We start from the raw sequence: 8,575 nt of genomic DNA, 5'->3' as shown, positions 1-8,575 counted from the left end.
AAAGGGCTTAGCAGTCTCCTAAGAGAAAGCACTCTGTGCTGGATGCAGACTTACATGCAAGGAATTGTTTGGTGAATTAAAATTTATGTTCACATCCTGTTGCAGTTTCACTGGACAAATGACCTTTTCTTAGCTTCAGGGTCAATCGATATGCAATGGATTATTTCATAGGATTGCTCTGAGAAGTAACTGATAATTTGGATTCACATATAGAATAATTTCAAAACCATATAAAAGGGGAAACTGCCGAAGTACAGCTTCTCCCTCTTTTTTGCCATGCTTTGATGGTCAAAATTGCACGAGGTTAAATGCCGAAGTGTTTATAATTTTTGAAAGTACAGGAGCTCTCTGAGGTCCTGGGCCCAGCTAATTCACAAGGTGAAAATACATTTCATAGGGTCCCATTGTGACTTTTTAAACCACTAGATGGCAACACAGTTCCACTTCAGTTTGTATAAATACATTCTTAATTTTGCATAAAAGAGCTTCATTTTTCTCTTTGCTCCAATACAGCGGAATTTCCAGAAAATTGTTTTTTCCCTCAGGTTCATTGTTGCATTGGAAACATTCTGGATGTCTGGCCTCTGGAATTTCTGGAGAAACTGAGGTGGGGTAGAGAGGGAAATCAGCAATAGCTAAGAAAGTGAATGAGAAAATCTGTGGTGTATTTTAGGAATATATAATGTAACAGTTATTTTGAACACAGTATAGCCCAGTTCAGATAAGGCTTGTGCCACTTCAGCTTGAAGATGGGGGCTCATTTAGTTGAATTGGGGCTGGGCTGATTGTCTGACCAAGATGAACTTTGGAGTTTGGGGAGTGAAGGTGACTATTAAAGTGGTGTGGTGGAACATTTGAGTAAGGGTATTGCCTAATATTTGTAGCAGGTGTGGGAAACAGCGTGTCCTACATACTTATATCTCTTGGCCTAATTTCTTGCGGATGGCAAGGATGGGGAAAATGGGAATAGGAGAGAGAGAGAGAGAGAGAGAGAGAGAGAGAGAGAGAGAGAGAGAGAGAGAGAGAGAGAGATGCACTGCTCACTTTTGACTGTGGTCCCCACTGCATCATTCATATGGAGCCTCTGAGAAATTAACCTGAGGGAATATGGACCTCACCAGAAATAGGACTGCCTACCTCTGACTTCACAGTTTACAACATATCCAAGGGTTGGGTTTTTCTTCTCCCCTTTCCTTAAAAAAACCCATTGTGTGTGCTGTCTCAAGTAATTATAAAGTGCACCTGGTAGCCTCACTGCCACTGAGACATGCTTTGGAAATTTGGCCCAGCAATGTCCCTGGGAAAGATGCTACCAAGACATTTCCAGTTCCCATTTTCAAATAATGCCTCAGCAGTAGTGGGACCGCTAAGAGGACAGGGGGAAAAAATCAACCCTCAGCCAACTTGTAAACTATAGGTATTAGTTAACACCCCATCTGACAGTCTCCAAGATTCTCCTCCCATTCTTCTTAGTGGTGGGTGGAGAGGTCTAACAAAGGTGGAGGTAGACTTTGGCCCAGCGCTACACTGAATGCTCCTTAATACAAAATAGTCCCTCTGCACTGGGAAGCAAATATCAGGGAGAAAGGGCAGGAAGATCAGGTCACATGGGGTTTCTGATCACAGAGGAGTCTTGTCAACCTGTCAAAGTGAACCTGCTTGCAAGCCCCCCTCAGACCCTGCTGGTCAATGTGGCACAGTCTGTTGCTAATTCTTCGTGGCGCTTTAGCAGAAATGCTGAGTTCCAGGTTCTTCAGTGCAGTATATTTATTGTGAGCTATATATACAAATATCTACAGGCTATAATACACGAGCAGTTCATACAGTCAAACAGAGTACCTGGCTGCACCTTAAGGCAAATAGGAAGACCTCTAACTCTCTCTCTCTCTGCCCACACTCCTCTACACCACCACCCTTACTGCTGGACAGGTTTCCCTTTTAAACCGATGACAGCCAATCAACTGACAGCACATTACTGCTGAGTCATTCTGACCCAGCACTTCCAGAGAAAGTATTGCAGGCTGATTGCATCAGCCAGTTGCATCAGCTAGCAAACTCAAGCCTGCAGACTTACTGTCTCACACAGCATTCTGTGAATCACAACACTGTCATGGATAGAGGAGTCTGTGGTGGCACACATGACCCTGCACCTTCCAACATGGTTATGCTTCCATGATGGCTAGAGATGGTTTGTAGCTTCAGGGTTATGATGGCTACAAATTATGATGGGGTGAAGGATGTGTGCCTGGGTATAAACTCCTTTTACGTTTTGGAAGATTCTTTGTTCTAAAGGCACTTGATGCAGCAATATTGCTGAAGTCAAGGAGATCTAGGTCTGGTCATGGATGGATAGCAGAACTCCCCAGAGAGAAGCTAAATGTAATAAATAAATAAATTCCAAACTAAGCTGACATTAATTGCATGAGTGCACTTAACTTGCATGGTTGAGTTATTTAAATAATAGCCATGGGGGAATCTGAATAGTCTGAAGACTGTGAAATGGGTGGGTGAGGAGAGGGAGTTCAACCCTTGCTCTCCATGCCAATAAAGCACCTCTCCAAAGCTACTGTTTGCACTTCAAGGGAAATGGGAGCTTTCCCTGTAGTACAAATGGCAGCTTCAGAGAGGCAGTTTTTATCAGGGCTGTTGCAGGGAGAGAAAGGGTTAAACTTCCTGACCAACCCATACACCATGGGTAGGCAAACTAAGGCCCTGGGGTAGGATCTGGCCCAATCGCCTTCCGGTCCATGGACGGCCTGGGAATCAGAATGCTTTTACATGTATAGAATGTGTCCTTTTATTTAAAATGCATCTCTGGGTTATTTGTGGGGCATAGGAATACATTCATCCCCCCCCAAAAAAAATTCCAGCCCCCCACAAGGTCTGAGGGACAGTGGACCAGCCCCCTGCTGAAAAAGTTTGCTGACCCCTGTCATACACAGCCCTGAAGCTGCTCAGATTGCCCTGTGGCTGCTATTTACAGATCAAAAAGCAGGCATGTAAATTGTATGAATGCCACTGATACTACGTCTAGCTTAGCCTTCACACAACAGTATTCTAGAGCACCTGCCTGATCCTGGTATTTTGAACGAGACACCCAAAGAGTGCCCTTTCCACTTGCTTTTCCTTCCTCAGATCTCCAAATGCTTGACTCCTCCTGCAAATAATACATTGTATACTGGCAATAGCACGGAGCAGTCCTCAGTGCAGAAGTACTGGAAGCTGTTGTAGCACACAAGGGGTGGTACTTAGGTTGGGCCCTAGCACAGAAGAGCCCCAAATACGAAAAACTAAGAGCTGTTCTCCTGCATCAAGAGTACCACCCTGAAGCAGGTTGAAGCATTTGGCTATGATCCCCAGTCCTTGCTGCAGGAAGGGCAGGCATTGTTAATTCACACTGCGTTCTTTAGCTGACAGTATGTGAAGCTTCTTTCCGGGTGTATAACATACAGAGAAAAACACACTTTATTAACTCCTCCTTGCTGGCTTATTAAACCTGGCTAATGGCTGTTTCATACCGAAGGAGCAGTACAAAATTGCTGGAGCACACCTATGAATTACGGGCTGTGTCTGCAGAGAGAAAGTACTAAGTCCAACTAGTTTGGGCAGGAGTTTAACCGATGCTTTCAAATCGAGAGCACCGTAGATTATCAACAGAAGGTGTTTCTCTGCCAGTGGCAGTCGAGTTGGGAGTCACATTTACTCTTGGCTCAGGGACTGCCAGGCAATCAGTGAGATAAATGCATGCACAGGCTGCTAGTGAGATACAGCTGTACAGCTGGGGACGTGCAGGATAGGTGCACAGCATTGCAGCCTTGTCACGAACACAGAGCACCACACCTTCTCCCCCTCCTATGGAGATAACCAATTTTCTTGAGTTGCCTGACTGTTTTATTTCATATCGGGAGTAATTACAGATGCTGCAGGAGGAAGGCTAATTTGTAAAATGGGAGGAATCATTGGATTATAATTTGATATCTGTAGCTAATGTTGGTAGGGAGGCTGGACATGATGTCAATTATTCATCAAGTGAAGAAGGGCTTGCTTTTGTCTGTCCTGAACAAATCGCCAATCAATCAACAGATTACTAGGCAAAATTTGGCTTGGGTCCATGGTTGCAAATGATCGCTACATCATCGCTTAAACATACTGTCCAGCTAATAATTAAAAGAGGCCAAAAGACCCAAAGGTTCCTAGTATTCCAGGAATGAGATTTGGGTTACGTAATTAAATCAGCATTTGAAAGAGGGTTAACAGACTGGAGATGGCTTGAGGGAAGTCAGAGGTGACACTAGTAGGAAGTGGAGAGGCTAGTTTTTCTGAGATCCAATGCATATTCATCATTGGAACAGGTTCTGAGTAGCTTTTGATCCAGACACTATAGGACAGGGATGTCCAACAGGTTGATCACGATCTACTGGTTGATCCCCGGGAGGTTTTGGTAGATTGCAGTCGATTGCTGGCTTCTCCATCTGGCCCTGCCCCCTCGCCCCACTCTCTAGATTGGTAGAACAAAAGACAGAGCTCTCGCTGCAAGGCTGACTGTTTCAGAAAAACGGGGTAGATCACTGCCAGTTTTTAATTGTGTGAGTAGATCTAAGTCTCTTGGAAGTTGGCCGTCCCTGCTATAGGAGATTGTTACAGTGGCCAAAAGTGCTTTCTGCTCCATTTGTTGCACAAGCTCCACCCCTTCTTAGACAGAGGATCTTGCAACACTAATCTGTGCTTTCAAAGCCCTGCGGCTACCTCCTGTTTGTATGTACAGAGCCTAGGCGTGCACAAGTTGTGGTATGCACACAGGCTCTGATCTCAGGTTCAGGTGAAAGCATTAACTGGAGTGGGGGTGCAATCCTATTTCTCCCACCCAAACATTCACATCCCCTTATATGTTGTATGAATAAGGCTAATGACGGTAAGCTGCCCAGAGTGGCTGGGGAAACCCAGCCAGATGGGTGGTGTGGTGTGGTATAACAACAACAACAACAACAATTCACAAGCAGAAGGTGGGATTGCTGCATGTGCACACTCCTGAAAAAACATGGTTTCCTGTGTTGGGAATTCAAGTATATGCAGAGGTAGATTTGTGTACTTGAGGAAGCCCTACTTCTGTAAGAAGGAAGCAGACCACCTTAAGAATCTCCAAACAATGTGGAAAGATATGAACTGGGGGGAAAGAGGAAAGAAAAACTAATGATGATGAAATTAAGCTATATGTTACTGAGCAATATATATAGAAATAATAGCTGTTTTTCAGCTATAAGGGGTGGGGAAAACTCTCCAAACTTAAGCAAGGGTCAGCTGAAACTGGCCTTTAGCATATGTCTCAACTGTCCCAATTTAAGCAGGGCATCCCATTTTGGGGGGCCCTGCTGTTGTGCGAGTCACATGACTTGTGGGGCAGTGCGGCCCAGAAAGACGCAGGTCCCAGTTTTCTTCTGGGCCATGTTGCAGGATATGCCTTAGTAGAGCTGAAGCCACTCTTGGATCATAAAGGTGATGCCACTGACCCTTCTGTGCCAGCAGTGGCGTAGTGTGGGGGGTGCAGGGGGGGCCGGCCACACCAGGTGCAACATCTGGGGGTTAGGGTTAGGGGGCACAAATCCATGGGTTAGGGGGTGCAAATTACTTGCCTTGCTCTGGTGCTGACAACCCACGCTACGCCACTGTGTGCCAGCCAGAATTTCCAGGTCAGAATTAATTCAAAAGCCTGGGCCAAGACTAGCCACCCCAATGCCATTCAAATGTTGTTGGATTGCAACTCACGTAACCTCTGACCAGCTGGCCAGGCTGATGGGAGTTGGAGTCCAACCAGAGGACACTGCATTGGCTCCTCCTGACCTAAGCTGCTTCCCTGCAATGGGAACCAGAATGCCAATGGCTGCTTGAAGCATTCCCTTCATTGTCTTTGATTTCTACTTCCCACTCTCTTAATGCTTAGCACATTCCTTTGCTGGGATTCTATCTTGAGGGCCTCTTGTGGATTTTGTAGTACAGCACTTTGCTGTCATGAGAGTGAAACGCCGACCATCCTTCTTTGCAAAGTCCTCTTTTTGAAGCGAAAAGAGGAGGGGGGCCACACGCGAATGTGCTTTGCTTCTCTCAATCAATATTATCCATTAAGATCCGTGTCTAACAGTACTGAGTCCAAATGAATAACTGAATGAGCTGCCTCTTGCTCTCTTAAAGACTTTGAAACCGTAAATGCACTCCTAAAAGGAGCCATTTGATATCTCCGCTCTATCTGGTTGTACAAAGGGTGGCTTGTTCAGATGAAATATGGGAACAAAATTGCATGCTATTTTGATAGGGGCAGAAAGCAAAGAGAAACACATCTTCATTTTTCAGTTGGATTAATGATACAAGGCCTCACGCTCATGGGTGCCAAATGCAATAGATCGGATTAAATCTGTAGAGCTGTGTCAAACGGATGAATCCAAGCTAATCTTCACATAAAGAGAGCTGCAGCCCAATGTACAATCCAGTTAAATCTTGGTACTTGGATTTGAGCCACTTTAGGGCTATAAGCCACCCAGTCAGTGAGTGGTTCACTGAACACTCTGCGCTGGACCAAAGGTCCATTTAGTTCAGCAGTTTGCCTCTGAGTGTAACCAGCGGTGGAAGACGCTGGTGAAATTCAATGGGTTGAAGAGTACTTACAAATTCAACACAGAAATAGGGATGCAGTCAGGGGAAGACTTTGGAGCAGAAGTCTAGCATCCAACTCAGCACAATGAGCCAGGGAGCCCCCAAGTGCAGCAGAGTTGGCTTACCGGCTTTTGAAGTAAGTGGAACAATGCACAAGGGTAGTCAATGTTTTGCTCCCCTAGAGATGTTTCTGGACTAAGGCTGCCAGCCCTCCCAGTAACTGTCATTGATGTTGCTGCCAGGAAGTTAGCACTGTGTGCTGGGCCTGGGGGTAACCCGTGAAACGCTGTCCAGGACTGGTCTAGAATCTGAAGGTTCCACTAGGAGTCAGTCTGACAGGGCCGAGGCAGGAAACCAGGCAAGGACAGGTGCAAGATCTGATATACAGCAATGTCACTCCCACAACCTGGGGCGGGGTCCGACAGCCTTTTATCTTTGTCGGGGTAACAGCCCGGCGACTCACCACCCTGTTTCACCAGAAGGCGAGCACTCCTCCTGCAAGTACTCAGGTCTCTCCTTCTCTCAGACCTTAGTCTCTACAGCTCAGGAGACGTTGGTGGGCTACTAGTCCCAGAGGCCACCTCAGCCCCCCCTGACCCAAGTGGAGCAGCTGTAAGTGATGGCCCAGCTGAAGGCAACAAGGTAATCCCCACATCTGGAGCCAGGGCAGGCTCAGGCCCCTGACTTGGCCCAGCTGGTGTTTGTTGCAGGAGAACCTGTGCAGACTGGGACTCTTCAGGGTCAGGCCCCAAACTTAGTTCAGATGATGCCTGAGGCAAAGGTTCCGGTGCAGACTGAGACTCCTCTGGTTCTGAGTCCCAGCCCGAGTCCTAGGCCATCACACACTGCAGCTCTGACTCACCAGGCAAGTCTTTTCAGAAGCCCAGAGTATAACATGATCTAAACTGCATTGCTGCATAACGGTACATGTATAACATGGGTCAGCATGGTGGGAAAAGGCAGTTTCACAATTCTCGGCCACATTCTCTTTTAAGGAATAACTGCACCATCATCACCATGAAAGGGCTGTCTTATCAACAATGCAGCCAGAGAGAAAACATTCCTCCTGTTTTGCCGCAACAAAGATACCTCTCCACCTCCCTTCAGTGTGTGCTGCTTCCAAAGGTGCCTGAGGTAAACATAGTCACTCGGTCGATCACAGCCCATGATGATGTTTTATATAACAATGAATGGAGTTTCAATTTCTCTAACCGGGAGAATTACTTTACTGCCTGGAAGGGCATTCTGGCATATTTGCATGCATTTGAGCTTCTGCAGAGTCCGAAACTTCTTTGTTTAGGCTAGCTCGTAAGTGTGCACTGCAGGAGTCTGCACAGCGCACAGCAATCTGAAGTGCCTTTGCTTTTCTCTTTTGCCAACCCGAGAGTTTGCATCGGCTTTTAACAGCAATTGAATGTTCTCCCTGATTGTGATTTGTGTTCTGTATCAGCAGCACCGTTTGGCATTTGCTTGGTCAATACTGTATTTTTCTAACAATCAATTCCTTTTTTTTGTCTGTGAAAGTTACCCACGTTTTTCACATTGATCGTTTTAACTGAGTTTCTAGAAGTTAAAAGGGTACATGAGAAGAGCCTGTTCAATCAGGCAAATGGCCCATCTGGTCCAGGATCCTATTCTCACAGTGGCCAACCAAATGTCTGTGGAAAACACAGAAGTAGGGCCTGAGCACAAGAGCACTCTCTCAGACCTTCCAAGTGTCTCAAGTTTCCAGGGAAGACCATGATTTAGAGAAGCCATCCCGGTTTCTGATTTGACCCCAGAATATCCCACTTTTCCTTAGGATGTCCCTATTTTCATTGGTGAAATGTTGAAGGGTATGGAGTTATCCAACCCCCGAGCCATCTGAAGGCAATCCTGCATAGGGAAGGTTTTTTTTTTTTTTTAAAAAAATGTTTTATTATATGTTGGA

This window comes from Podarcis melisellensis, assembly GCF_964234715.1.
Source record: "Podarcis melisellensis genome assembly, chromosome: 5".
Taxonomy (NCBI): Eukaryota; Metazoa; Chordata; class Lepidosauria; order Squamata; family Lacertidae; genus Podarcis; species Podarcis melisellensis.
The sequence above is the reverse complement of the archived record's forward strand: the minus strand, read 5'-3'. Positions refer to the sequence as shown.